Below are 15,604 nucleotides of genomic sequence, written 5' to 3'. Positions count from 1 at the left end.
GCAAAGCATACTTTATAGCTTAGCGTTGTAAGCCAATGGCACACAGACTTTTTCGCGTGGTGATGGTGAAAACTTTTCTTACACCCTGATCATAAGCATGTTCACTTCCCTGAAAACCCAATTACATGTGGAAAGGTAAGAAAGACTTACTTGTAGACAAGGAGGTTAGGATTTCAGCCTTAGATGCCATATGAAGAGGCTTGCACAAGCTTCATTCAGTTGGTCTGTGGCTTGTTCATGGATTTGTGATTGAAGACGGGAGATAGCACATCCACCGCATTAAAAACTCATTTGTTGTTGTTATGTGCCTTCAAGTTGACTATGACTTATGGCGATCCTATGAATCAGCGACCTCCAAGAGCATCTGTCATGAACCACACTGTTCAGATCCTGTAAGTTCAGGTCTGTGGCTTCTTTTATGGAATCAATCCATCTCTTGTTTGGCCTTCTTTTTCTACTCCCTTCTGTTGCTCCCAGCATTATTATATTTTCTAATGAATCATGTCTTCTCATTATGTGTGCAAAGTATGATAACCTCAGTTTCATCACTTTAGCTTCTAGTGGCAGTTCTGGTTTAATTTGTTCTAACACCCAATTATTTGTCTTTTCTGCAGTCCATGGTGTCCGCAAAGCTCTCCTCCAACACCACATTTCAAATGAGTTGATTTTTCTCTTATTTGCTTTTTTCACTGTCCAGCTTTCACATCCATACATAGAGATCGGGAATACCATGGTCTAAATGATCCTGACTTTGGTGTTCAGTGATACATCTTTGCATTTGAGGACCTTCTCTAGTTCTCTCATAGCTGTCCTACCCAGTCCGGGCTTTCTTCTGATTTCTTGACTATTGTCTCCATTTTGGTTAATGGCTGTGCCAAGGTATTGATAATCCTTGACAAGTTCAATGTCCTCATTGTCAACTTTAAAGTTGCATAAATCTTCTGTTGTCATTACTTTAGTCTTTTTGACGTTCAGCTGTAGTCCTGCTTTTGTGCTTTCCTCTTTAACTTTCATCAGCATTCGTTTCAGATCATTACTGGTTTCTGCTAGTAGTATGGTATCGTCTGCATATCTTAAATTATTGATATTTCTCCCTCCATTTTTCACACCTCCTTCTTCTTGGTCCAATCCTGTTTTCTGTATGATATGTTCTGCATATAGATTAAATAAATAGGGTGATAAAATACACCCCTGTTTCACTCCCTTTCCAATTGAGAACCAATCAGTTTCTCCATATTCTGTCCTTACAGTAGCCTCTTGTCCAGCGTATAGGTCGCGCATATTGTTTTTTAATTGTATTTGCATTGCTTCTTTTATTTCTTACATTGCATTTTATTGTATTACAATTTGAATTCTATGGAACAATACAATAAAATACAATATATAAGAAAGAAAAGCAGCCATAAAAATACAATCAAAATCATACAGAATCTAGCACAGTGCATTACAGTTGCTACAGCAGGCAGAAAAGTAATTAAGTTGTTCACCAAGAGCCTTAACAATTTTCAAGTGGTCTGTGGGGGGGAAAAGGTTTGGGAATCCCTGCTAACATAGTTGGATTTGGGTCTGGGAGGACCTGTGCTCAAATCCTACTTCTTCCAGTAACAATAAATGTAGCTTTCAACAAGGATTTATTTACGATAAAGTAATCATTCCATAAGCAAATTCAAATAGCAAATTCAGGTGGCTGAGTGCCTTATCCATTTGGAAACAAACCTGATCCACCCAAAAACAAAGGAGTGGATTCTATATACTTGGGGAAAACCCAGGTACACAGAAGTACGTAATTTTGTGAATTAAGAGAAAATGACATTTTTTTAAACCACAAAAGCTGCTTGACAGGAACCCGTGAACTTATAGAATGTTGCTGGGCAGTTTAGCTTTGTGCACATGTGCGAGAGGAAAACAGATCTATAAAAATCAGTAGATTGGAGTGCTCTTTTTGCATTCAGAAAGAACAGGTGAGAGGCACGCATGATGTACACTTCTCCCCACAGCTCCAGTTTTCCCATGTTGAGTGGAGAAGTCTGAAGGGGGCTTCTAAACATGTTTGGCTGGATGTGCTTAGAAACACATCTGTGCATCAGAACCTATAACAATGCAGAGTCCCCAACCACATGAAAACCCACATTCCTCTCCCCAGTTTGAGGCCCCACATGTTCTTTTTGAACACCTGAGGAGGGTCAGTGTGAATCTACTGATCAAGTCTATGGTGGAGAACAGTTCAAGATATGGAACGTTTGTATGTCAGTTGGGGAAAAATGAAAAACGAAGGGCAGAGGATGAGAGGAAATTGCTCAGCTTATAGTAAACCTGAAGAGAAGAATTAGGCTGATCCGTGGTTCCTGCAAACCCCATTTCACACACCTGCCCCATACATGACATCAGGTGTAGGGCAGGTGGGTGTGGCTTGACTGAAACGACCTGGCTGGGCTTCATTAGGCCTGTGAGCTGGAGGTTCCCCACTGCCTTTTCCATCTCCAGAAATGTGTGTTCTAGTAACTCCCACCCACTGTATAGCTATAAAATATTCAAGCTTGGGGCTGGCAGCTCTTTAACATGCTATATAGCACAAGAGGAAAAGGTTGGAAAGATGTCTCTTTCTCTCTCCCCCCCCCAAAAAGGACTGAACAGCACTACAAGAATCCTGTTCCGGTCTGGTGGAATGATGAAAAGCAGCAGTCTTCTTATGGGGTAGAGAAAACATTGAAACATTTTGATGCAGGTGTCCCTAGTTCTGTATAATATATAAAAAAATCAATGATGTTTGTCACTGCATCCGTAAGGCAAACAACAAGCTGCCTTAACTTAATAAAGTCAGCAGTCTTATCTACTCTGATTATGTATTGGAAATATTTATATTGTGTGTTTGGGGCATAGATTTCCTCAAAAAAAAAACAATAAAAATGATACACAAAATGAACAAACTGCTTAATAAACAATAAAAAGGAACAAGAAACCAACAACATTAAAAAAATCTTAGCAGCAGTATACGACAATAGGAAAGCCAAGAGCCTGTTGAACTTCAGAAAGTTCATGGCATTGAAAACCCAACAAAGAGGGGGCAGAGTGAACTTTCCCAGGAAGGTATTTCAAAGTCTTGGGGCCAGGGCTGAAAAAGTCCTGTCATGGATAGCCTTCAGCTGTGTTTCAAATGGTTAGGAGAACCAAGGTAGGGCCTTTATTTATTTATTATTATTTATTTATTTTGTTTAATTTTTAATCGCCCATAGCGAGTAGCTCTCTGGGCAGTGAACAAAACAGGATTAAAATACAATATACAATAAAATCAGTGACGAACAACAGCAAATTAAACAAAAACATTAGATAGAACATATTGACATTAAAATTGAACATTATAATAACATTAAAATGCCTGGGAGTATAGCCAGGTCTTAACCTGGCGCCTAAAAGAAAGTACCGTAGGCGACAGGCATATCTCCTCAGGTAGGCTGTTCCATAGTTCGGGGGCCACCACAGAAAAGGCCCTAGATCTAATAACAATCCTCTGGGCATCCTGGTGAGTTGGTACCCGGAGGAGGGCCTTGGATACTGAATGAAGTGAACGGGTAGGTTCATAGCGGGAGAAGCGTTCCACAAGGTACTGCGGTCCAACACCATATAAGGCTTTATAGGTCAAAACCAGCACCTTGAATCTGGCTCGGAAACAAATAGGCAGCCAGTGCAAACGGGCCAGGACAGGTGTTATATGCGCGGACCAGCGGGTCCCTGTCAACAACCTGGCTGCCGCATTTTGCACTAGCTGAAGTTTCCAAACGGTCTTCAAGGGCAGCCCTATGTAGAGCGCATTACAGTAGTCCAATCTAGAGGTTACCAGAGCATGAACAACTGAGGCGAGATCGTCACTGTCCAGATAGGGGCGTAGTTGGGCTACTAAACGAAGATGGTAAAACGCATTCCAAGCCACCGAGGCCACTTGAGCCTCAAGCGACAAGGAAGGGTCAAAAAGGACCCCCAGACTACAAACCTGTTCCTTCAAGGGGAGTGTAACCCCATCTAGAACAGGATAAACATCCACCATCTGGGCAGGTAAAGAGCTCACCAACAATGTCTCAGTCTTGTCTGGATTGAGCTTCAGTTTATTAGCTCTCATCCAGTCCATTATCGCGGTCAGGCAACGGTTCAGCACATCAACAGCCTCACCTGAAGAAGGTGAAAAGGAGAAGTAGAGTTGCGTGTCATCAGCGTACTGATGGCAACGCACTCCAAAACTCCTGATGACCGCACCCAGAGGCTGCATGTAGATGTTAAAGAGCATGGGGGACAAGACCGACCCCTGGGGGACTCCACAATAGGGAGTCCAGGGTGTCGAGCAATGTTCCCCAAGCACTACCTTCTGGCGACGATCCGTTAAGTAGGAGCAGAGCCACTGTCAAGCAGTGCCCCCAACTCCCAACTCCCAACTCCGCGAGCCTCCCCAGAAGGATACCATGGTCGATGGTATCAAACGCCGCTGAGAGATCAAGGAGAATCAACAGAGTCACACTCCCCCTGTCCCTCTCCCGACAAAGGTCATCATACAGGGCGACCAAGGCTGTTTCAGTGCCAAAACTGGGCCTAAAACCGGATTGAAACGGATCCAGATAATCGGTTTCATCCAAGAGCGCCTGGAGCTGGCCGGCGACCACCCGCTCCAAGACCTTGCCCAAAAAAGGGACATTCACCACCGGTCTATAGTTGTTTAAAATATCTGGGTCCAAAGAAGGTTTCTTTAGAAGAGGTCTCACTACTGCCTCCTTGAGACTACCAGGGACTACTCCCTCTCTCAAGGAGGCATTTATCACCTCTTTGGCCCAGCCGGTGGTTACAGCCCTGCTGGCCTTCACCAGCCAAGATGGGCAAGGGTCAAGGGCAGACGTGGTCGCCCGCACCATTCCAAGCGCCTTGTCCACTTCCTCGAGCTGCACCAACTGAAACTGATCCAACAATGAAGGACAAGACCGCGTTCTGGACACTTCAATGGAATCAACTGTCATAACATCAGAGTCTAAGTCCTGACGGATGCAAGCAATCTTGTCCTGGAAGTGCTCCGCAAATTCGTTGCAGCGGGCTTCCGATGTTTCCATAGTGTCATGAGGGCCAGAATGTAAAAGCCCTCGTACCACCCTAAAGATTCTAAGCTACAATTAAGTTCATATAGATGTAGGCGGTCCTTTAGGTATCCTAGACCTAAATAGTTTATAATGTTTTCAAGGTTAACACCAGTATACCACCACTTTGAATTGGACCTGGAAAGCATATTGTGAACCAATGCAACTGTTTGCAAATTGGCATTGCATGTTCTTTATTGGCCTGCTCTGTCAACAATCTGGCAGCTGAATTTTAACCAGTTGTAATTTCTGAGTATTTTTCCAGGGCAACCCCATATTACCATGAATAACCATGGCCTCTGTATCAGCTCACACTGTCATCTAGAATCAGACAGAAATCTTTCCTAGCCATGCCGCGACACAGATCCTTTTAACTAGAGATGCTGGACATTACCTGTTGGCCTCATACATGCACATGATATAGTCTACAGGAAGTAATGTGGCTCCTCCCAAGTGACAGATGAATTTAACAGTTATGTATAAAATGTTATATAGCCTGAAACAGAAAAGCTATCCTATTTATGTTTTACCCGTTTGTGTCTAAAAGGGTTCTGACTGAGCTTCTGTTGCATCTTGTAGTGATATGTCTCCATTTTGTGATTAATATGCATCACTGATGTGTGCTAATCCAATACACTGTGCTGTCTAATTACTCTATTATGCACAGGAAAGATAAAATATTTATTTTGTTATGTAATGACATTAAAAATACAGCTCTTACTGTTTGTCTGTAACATTATGAGATATTCTTTAAAGGAGGCAGATTGCAATGTGTATAAGAAGGATTATTAGGAGAGAAACCTAATTCTACAGCACATGATGTTAAAACAAAAAGGCATTTGAGCATCATCATTTCACTGGTTTTCAATCGTAAGAGGAAGGCAAACTAGGCATGCATGCATTCTGTTTCCTGTCTCCTAACAGAGCAGAGCAGAGGGAGCTGTCTCAGTTGGTCTACAGGTGAGGACATATAAGCAAGCCAGCTTCCAGAGAGGGAGCAAACAGAGCAAGCGAACAGGGAGAGCAAACAGGGAGAGCAAACAGGAGTTTGACAAAGGAGTTCCACAGGGGAGGTCAAGGGGGAGGTCCCTAAAATAAATAAATAAATTACTAATTCTCCTTGTACAGTGCACTGCATACCAGTGGGACTCTCAAGTTTACCCTGAAGTGGGACAGGACAAAGCCCAGGCCACTCAAAAACAAGTAGTTAGAAAGAAACAAAAGGTAGAAGAGAGAATGAACGGGAAGGATACTCCAATGGTTGTGACCTGCAAGGTGTGTGCCATGTTTGTTTTCATGCCTGAGAACAACATGGTGTACACGTGCAACAAGTGCAAGCTCGTGACACTGTTGGAAGAAAAAGTGAGAGGCTTGGAATGGCGGGTGGCCACACTGAGGACTATAAGAGAAGATGAGGAGTTCTTAGACAGAACGCTGGAACACCAGCAGCAAAGAGAAGTGGAGGTGGAAGAGCAACAGCATGTGGTAGCAGAAGAGTAGGCTGCTTTGGAGACGAACAATGAAGTGGAGGAAACTCCGTGGGAAAGGGTGACAGGAGCAGAAGAGCTAGAAGACACCCTTCACCAGTAGAACTATGGAACCGCTTTCAACCACTCGAGGATGAGACTGGAGGATAGTCTGTGATGGAAGAATTACAGGATACCCCGTGCGACAATGAGCAAGAGGCTGAAGCTCAATCAAGCAGGGGCAATGAAACCATGCCCCACAACGAGAAGAGAAGAGTACTAGTAGTGGGAGACTCCCTACTGCGAGGGATTGAAACCCAAGTATGCTGAGAAGATCCGTGGACTCACCAGGTATGGTGTCTTCCAGGAGGATGGATTAGAGATGTGACGGAAGGGTTGCCATCACTCATCAAGCCCACCAACAGGTATCCCTTTCTCCTCATCCATGTGGGAACAAATGATACTGCCAAACGGAGCTATGAAGAAATCACACCAGACTATGAAGCTCTGGAAAGGAAACTCAAGGACTTTGGGGCCAGATAGTTTTTTCATCCATCCTTCCAGTACTTAGAAGATGAGTAGAAAGGGAAAGGGAAATACTCCGTGTGAATGAATGGTTATGAAGGTGGTGCCGACTTCTACACTTAGGAAAAAGAAACCAAATGCACAGTTATAAGATGGGGGATACTTGGCTCAGCAATACGACATGTGAGAAGGATCTTGGAATTGTCATTGACCACAAGCTGAATATGAGCCAACAGTGTGATGTGGCTGCAAAAAAGGCAAATGCTATATTAGGCTGCATTAACAGAAGTATAGTTTCCAAATCACGTGAAGTATTAGTTCCCCTCTATTCAGCACTGATTAGGCCTCATCTTGAATACTGCATCCAGTTCTAGTCTCCGCACTTCAAGAAGGATGCAGACAAACTGGACCGGGTTCAGAGGAGGGCAACAAAGATGATCAGGGGACTGGAAACAAAGCCCTATGAGGAGAGACTGAAATAACTGAGCATGTTTAGCCTGGAGAAGAGAAGACTGAGGGGAGGTATGATAGCACTCTTCAAGTACATGAAAGGTTGTCACATAGAGGAGGGCCGGGATCTCTTTTTGATTGTCTCAGAGTGCAGGTCACGGAATAATGGGCTCAAGTTGCAGGAAGCCAGATTTCGACTGGACATCAGGAAAAACTTCCTAACTGTTAGAGCCATACGACAGTGGAACCAATTACCTAGAGAGGTTGTGGACTCTCCGACACTGGAGGCATTCAAGGGGTAGCTGGACAGCCATCTGTCAGGAATGCTTTGATTTGGATTCCTGCATTTATCAGGGGGTTGGACTTGATGGCCTTATAGGCCCCTTCCAACTCGACTATTATATGATTCTATGATTCTAACCCTATGGACTATTTGGAATAAGCTCCATGGAATTCAGAAGGATTTGCACAGGTATTTGGTTGCTTGGGAGACTGTCCTAATGAAATTAAAGTGTCTTCCTCCCAAGAATGTGTAGTTACTGGGAGTGTTTCTTAACACTATGGAAATCCTTCACAGCATGGTATACCATCTGTGTCTGCACTGATTTTCCAGCAGATGATCGTATTGGATCATATGTATGTATGGATATTCAAGGAGAAGGTAAGGAGATGTGAATGAAGCTTGAATTTGCGATGAGGCTTGAGAATTTGCACCCAGCTACAAAGGGGAAGATGCACAACATCATTTTCAGGTAGGAACAAAGGAAGCTATCTTATACTGAGTCAGACCATCTATTTCAGTACTGAGCTACACTGACTAGTAGTGGCTCTCCAGTGTTTCAGTTGGGGAACATTCCTAGCTCTACCTGGAGATGTCAGGAGAACTTGGGACCTTCAGAGCTCAACCTGGAGATGTTAGGAGAACGTGGGACCTTACATGCAGAGCAAGTGCTCTACTAATGAGCTATGGCCCTCCTCCTACTTAAGGTTGCCATTTAAAACACACACACAGTCACAGTTCACCTTCTGTCATATATTTGGCCCCAAGTGGACAGGATATCAGCTTCAAATAATGAATATTCAGGGCAGTGACCATTATTTATGTTTAAAATGCATATGGCTATATGCCACTTTTCGGTGACCCCCAAGTGGCACATAATTAGGATGGGAACAGGGAGGGAAGTGGAGCTGCTATCCCTGTGATGGTAGGTGGTAGGACACTGGACCCAGATATGGTGGTAGGTGGAGGAGGGCTAGTTACATCAAAGCCCTTGCCCCCTCTGCTCCACCTGCTGTATTTCAGAGTCTGGAGAAGCCATCAGCCGATTCCCTAGCCTTGTGTTGTTGTTGAATGCCAGGTCTGTCCAAAATACAACATTGAGCATCCATGATTTGATCATGGGTGAGGGGCCAGACTGAGACCTGGGTGGATGAGCTTGGTTGGCCTATGCTAACCCACCTTTGCCTGGGTACTCGGTGTAGCATCATTCCAGGTCAGAGGGGTGAAGAGGGGGAAACATGATTGTCCATAAAAATTCCATCTCCCTCACCAGGAGGATTGTCCACACTGTGTCTGGGTTCATGGGACTGTTTTGGTGGTGTCGGGTGAGAGAGACAGAACAAGGATGTTGTTAGTGTACTGTACATCCCATTGCAAGATGACCTCCCTGACCAAGGTGGTGCAGGTAATCTTGGATATGGTGTTGGAGGACCCTTTCATGGTGGTGTTGGGGGACTTCAATATCCATGGCAAGGCTGCCTCCAATGGACTGGCTTGGGACTTCAAGTCTCCATGATAACCATGGGGCTTTCTCTGGATATCCTGGTCCAACACATGTCACTGGACACACCTTCAACCTGTTTTTTTGCCACACAGCAGATTAGTAATACTCCATTGATTGGGGGGGGGCTTGATGTGAGTCTATTGTCATGGACTGACTATTCCCTGATGAAGTTTAGGCTGAACATGGCTACTCCACTCTGCAGGGGAGGTGGACCCATTGAGATGGCCTGCCCTTGGAGACTTATGGAATCTGATGGATTCCTGAATGCTCTGGGGGATTTTTCCATTAACATGTCTGGCTCTCCTGATGAGGCTCTTTTCATACTATGAGATGTGTACAGCCATCAACATGATTGCTCCTGAGTGACCTGACCATTGCTGTGGAGGCCACCTTGGTACTCTAGTGACCCACATGTGGTGAAACAGGGTTAGCGACTAGAGCACAGATGCCATAAATCTCTGTTTGAACCTGACTGTACATGATTACATCATCACGTCTATCATCTGGTGGGAGCAGGGACGGCATAGAAAGCTTATTTCTCCACCACCTTTGCATCCACATGTAGTGTCCACCAGAGTTTTTCCCAGTGGATCTCTTGGTTTTTGTCATCTGGCCAAGAGACCTTTGCTCTAAAACCCTTGGCAGCCTGCTGTAACAATTTTGCAAGGCACTGCAGGAACAAAATCGCTCAGATTTGGATAGAGCTGAATGCCACAGATAGAGCAAGTCTGATGGAGGCATCTAGAACACTGTCTGATCCATCTGTACTGAATCAGTTTCAATTATTGTGGCCTGAGGATGTGGACAAGCTACTTAAAGAAGAGCAGCTAAACACCTGTCCCCTTGACCCCTGCCCATCTTGGCTCATTCCCATAGGGAATTGACTGGGTGGATCTAGGATGTGATCAATGCTTCACTGAAGAAGGGGAAGTATCATCTACCTTAAAGGAGGTGGTGATGTGCACCAGAACTATCGCTCAGTAGCTAATTTCCCCTTTTTGGGCAAGGTGTTGAAAAGGTGGTGGCAGTCCAGCTTCAGGTATGCTTTGAGGAAACCAATTGCTTGGATCCATTCCAGTCATGGCACTGAAACTGCCTTGGTCGCCCTAGTTGATGACATTTGTCAGGAGAGATATGGAGGGTGTGTGACCCTGCTCATTCTCCTTGATCTATTGATGGGTTTCAATACTGCTGACTACAGTATCCATATGGAGCATTTCAGGGAGGTGGTTCAGTGGTTCTGCTTTTACCTCCAGGGCCATTTCCAGAAAGTGGTTATGGGAGGTTACTGTTTGATGCATGGGAGTTGCCCTGTGGTGTCCATCAGGGTTGTATCTTGTCCCCCATGTCCTTTAGCACATATATGAAGCTGCTGTGATCTGTTATCCAGGATTTGGACTAAGGTGTCACCAATATGTAGATAACACCCAGCTCCATCTCTCTGTTCTATCCAAATCAGGAGAGGCATTTGAGGAGGGAGACTGATGCTTGAAGGTAGTTATGGGCTGGATGTGGGCCAATAAACAGAAGATGAATCCTGAAAAGACAGAAGTGTTATGTGTCCCAAGTTCTCAAGTCCAGGAGGTGGGGAGATGTCCTGTCCTGTATGGGATTACACCCCCCCCGAAAGAGCAGGTCCATAGCTTGGGGGTGCTCCTGGATTCAACCTTGTCACTGGAGGAGACTCAGGTAGCCTCGGTGGCTAGGAGTGCCTTTTCCTAGCTATGGCTGGTTTGACAGCTACAACTCCTTTTGGACAGAGATTATTTAGCCATGGTGCTCTATGTCCTGGTAATTTCCAGATTGGTTTATGTGGGTTTATGGTTTATTGGTTTTTGTGGGGCTGCCCTTGAAGATGACTCAGAAACTTCAGCTGGTCCAAAAAATGCAGCAGCCAGATTATTATCTGGGGTTCCATTTAGATCTCATAAAACCCCTGTTTTAAAGCAGCAGCATTGGTTGCCAGTTTGTTTCTGGGGCCTAGTTAAGATGTTCATGCTACTGTTTAAAGCCCTAAACAATTTAAGACTACAAATATCTGAAAGGCCGCCTCCTTCCCTACAGACCCCTTTGGGTGTGGGCTCTTGGTAGTTCCACCACCCTCAGAAGTTTGGGGGTGGCCCAGGAGATAGCATTCTCTGTGGCAGCCCATAAATTGTAGAATTCCCTCCTCACAGAGGTACATCTTCATTTTACAGCTTTCTTCATATGGTGAAGATGCACCTCTTCACCTTTGATACTTGAGAGAGACATACTTTAGGACTTTTCTAGTTGTGAATGTAACTTGTTTTTAAACTGTTTTTAATATTGTATTTTATATTGTTGTGACCCACCCTGGGACCTTCTGGTGAAGGGTGGGTGGTGGTTGTAGTAGTAGTTATACAATACGGGCATGTCACTGCGTTGTGCTATGTTATTGTGGATCGTGTATATGACAGTGTTTCCATTGTCCCAGCTGCTTTGCAATCTCTACCTTATAGTCATTAAAAAATAAAATCCTGGGAGACCATTGACTGTTTGTTCCCATTTTTATTCTCTCACAGGAGACTCACGGTTGTGCTATGTGTTATGTCCTGGGGGTTAACATTTTATTTTTCAGCCACGGGTTTAATACTGTCCATTGAGACTGTTGTTTTTGGATGGGGATTTTGTGTTTCTTTAGACTTTTGCTCAAAGTGGGGTCTTGCTGTGTTTGTTTTATGATGTTTAATAAATGTATTGTGGTACTGTATGTATAATTTTAATTGTTCAGACACCTACAGGGATGTTGTGTTAGGGAACCCATCATTTTTAGTACTATTAGTATTATTTTGAGAGGTGGGAAACTACATCAGAAAGTGTGAACATTTGGCTGTGCAAAAAATTCCTGTTGTTTGTGGCCAACATCACACTGTGAATTCTGTGGACAGTGGGGTCCACATTAGTCCTGCTGTTATCCTCCTCTGCCATACCAGAGCTTGGAAAAGTTACTTTTTTGAACTACAACTCCCATCAGCCCCAGCTAGTATGGCCACTGGATTGGGCTGATGGGAGTTGTAGTTCAAAAAAGTAACTTTTCCAAGCTCTGCAGCCATACAATATGGGCATGGTGGTGGTGGACAGGCTTGGTTACAGATTAGAATGCTAGTGGCATGCAGTTATTTTTATAGGCTGGAAAAAAAGGATTTGCTTAAGGATTTGACTTGTTCAAAGCAACCCTACAAATCTATGACTAGGAAGAACTTAGATTACTCAAGCCAGACCCTGTTTTGTGGACCACACTGGCTCTTAACATCGTGAATTCCTCTAAACCTTACTCTATTTTCATTCTCATTATTGTAACAAGCTGATTGATGTCATGTCATTAAAAAAATTAAAAAAATAAAAATGAGGGTGGTTCCTGAGGTAAGATTATTGGCAGAACTGTCCCTGCTGGGCACTGACTTTTCTTTAGCTGTGTCTAGCTGTGCTGAAGCATTCCTGAAAGGCAATTACCTGAAAGGTATTTGAAATGGCAGGCTGTAGTTTCACTTTGCTCCACAACACTGCAGCAAAACGGACATTGTGCAGCAGGGATAAGTCAGAAACAGTGCAGCATCTCATGTATTCCAAAGAACTGCTTAACTGCAGACACCCATTCACGCTTGTCTGGAGAGTGGAGATAAAAGTAGAAAGAGATGGGGTAACACCAGACTAGTTCCAGTGGAGTCTTCTGAAACAACGCAATTACAAAAAACTCTTATTAGTAATTTTCTGCTGTTTAAATAATCCACACAGCCACATCGGTAGCTTGACTATATAGCACCACACCGTATTATGGTCTAATTCAAAATGGAGAAAAGAGAGTCAGCTTTGATTTATACACATCATTTGCCAACGTTCTTCTTTGGTCCTGTATCATCTTTTGATGGACAGTTTTTAGACAAAATATCGCTCTACCCTCACTGCTATTTCCCCCCTAAGTGACTCTCTCATTTAAATCAGACCGCTTCCCCCAGCAAGATAAAAGGGGTGTTATCCATAAAATAAATTAGGAGAAACAGATGCTTGAATGAAAACAATAGAAATGATAAACGGGCTGAAAAATTGGCTATTTAATTCAGGCTATGTACTACAGACCAGTATTAAATGACCTCTTATTAAGGCAAGCAGGTTGCTAATTAAAGCTAACACTGGAGATGTAGGTGACTTTCCCCCTGCTTTCCACCACCCCCGCCTCCACATGGATCCATGTTAGAACTTGGATGTCTTCCCTTCCTCCCTTCAATCTATCTAGCCAGAGACTTCACCCTGGTTGACAGCTAAGGCAAGCCTAAACTGACAGCTTTTCAAAACCCGCTGAAGAAACCCAGCATTAATTAAGTCATTGCTGGACTGTAATTTCCTTGAGAAGTAAAAAATTCTCACACAAGAAAAGGTTACAGAGACCTTTTCTGTGTCAAAATTACCATGCTGCATGAATATTAATGCTCTTAATGAAGACAACCTTTGCTTCATCAAGAAGGTTCTGGAGCAGGTGCCAAGGCTGAAGTCTCATTCTGTGGATTTCCGCCACCCCCCAACTCTATGAAAGTAGGCGCAATGGGTTTTCCCCCTCCTTTTAAAAATCAACATTCTCCACATGACCTCTTCCTTTCTCCCTCCCTTTTATAGATAGGGGAAAAATCTTTACCCTCTACCTTGAAATCAAACATTTAAAGATTTCATTCAAGACATTATTAGTCAGGGTTCATCGACAGAAAGAGAGAAACGGGAGGGAGATTTGAGGGGCTTATTTATACATGATGCACATGTGCTTAAATAGATCATAGCAGCGTTCATGTCTAATATTGCCCCAGGGTACTCCCGGACACATTTATTTCAAAAGGTTTCTGATGAAAGCAACCATTTAGGAGCCAAGGGGAAGATCTGGCCTTCCCCTCCGGGGTTATGAGAGTTTTCTGTTTTACAAGGAGAACAGCTGAGGGGGAGAGAGGTGTATCCTGCACACACAGCACAAGGCCTCTCTTCAGAAAAAGGGAGTTGCTTGATATCAGTTGTTATATGCAGCTGCCTTTTCTCATCCATCCTTTGAAGGGAGAATTCTGAAGAGATCTCTGTGATTGTAAGGAGAAACTGCAGAGTATACAAAGAGGGAGAAGCTGGCTATACGTTGTTTGATGCCTTAGGAAAAGGCAGGAGATGAAACATTTATCTTCATGTGAAACATTAATTTATTTCCTCCCATTTCACTACATAAGACAATCATTTTTACCACCCATTCTGCCACATGTTTTACCACACACACACACGCAACTGTATGTCATAGGTGTAGTAAAGTCCTTTCTGCCACATGGTAGGATGATCCTAGGATCAGAACATTCATCCAATTTGGCCATTTGGAAGGGTTTATAGTGGCATCTGCAACTGAGACCTGGAGGTGAAATGCCTTCTATCAGGCTACAGAGAGCAATCAGTGACACAAATAAAAATTTAAAAGTGAGCCTTTTCATTCCAACACATTTATTAAAGCACGCTGCTTATAATGAGCACTTGGTTTGCTGAGGCCCGAACTAGAATACAGATGAGCTCTCTATCTATGCCTTTAAGTGGGGGGAGGTCAATCTGGATCAGGACCCTACCATGTGGGTAGGAGATTTTTAACCCTTTGCTCCTGATATGATCCCAGTTTGGACTGGGGCCCTTGCACTGACAATCTGCGTTAGACAAAAAATTACTCCTACTTGCTTCAATGGCTTTTTGTTCCCTATGCAAATTGTTGGTGCAGAGGCCCAATCTGAATAGGGACCACAGCAGGGGAGCAAAAGGTTAAATCCCTCCTCCTAGGGTCCTGATCCAAAATGGGAGCCACACACTAAAATACTCTGTATTGAAGAGCACAGATATGGAGCTAATGTATCGTCTAGTCTGACTCTCAACCTGGAATTATGCTCTTCTTTAGGTTGTATGTAGTTGGTTTTTTTAAGCTACTAGTCAGGAATAGCAATAAATGTGATGGCAGGGGACCTTCAGAATTCTCTTCAGAAGGAATTTTGCTAGTCTACATGTTTTGACACCTTCAGAAAGCAAGTAAAACTCTTGTCAATCTGCAAAGATTTCTATATGTTTTCTGCACTGATTGTAGTGGGTTTGCAGTGACAAAGAGCAGGGGGTTTCAATCTGTACATCCATGTAAGCAACAGAGGAAAGCACAGGACCAATGTGTCCCAGGGTCAGCGCTGGTCTTCAGGGTAGGCAAGCTGAGTGGTTGCCCAGGGCACTGAGATGGGGGGTGAGCCAAGCTGAGCTG

The sequence above is a fragment of the Rhineura floridana genome, chromosome 1 (assembly GCF_030035675.1).
Source record: "Rhineura floridana isolate rRhiFlo1 chromosome 1, rRhiFlo1.hap2, whole genome shotgun sequence".
NCBI lineage: Eukaryota > Metazoa > Chordata > Lepidosauria > Squamata > Rhineuridae > Rhineura > Rhineura floridana.
Note: the sequence above shows the minus strand (reverse complement) of the source record.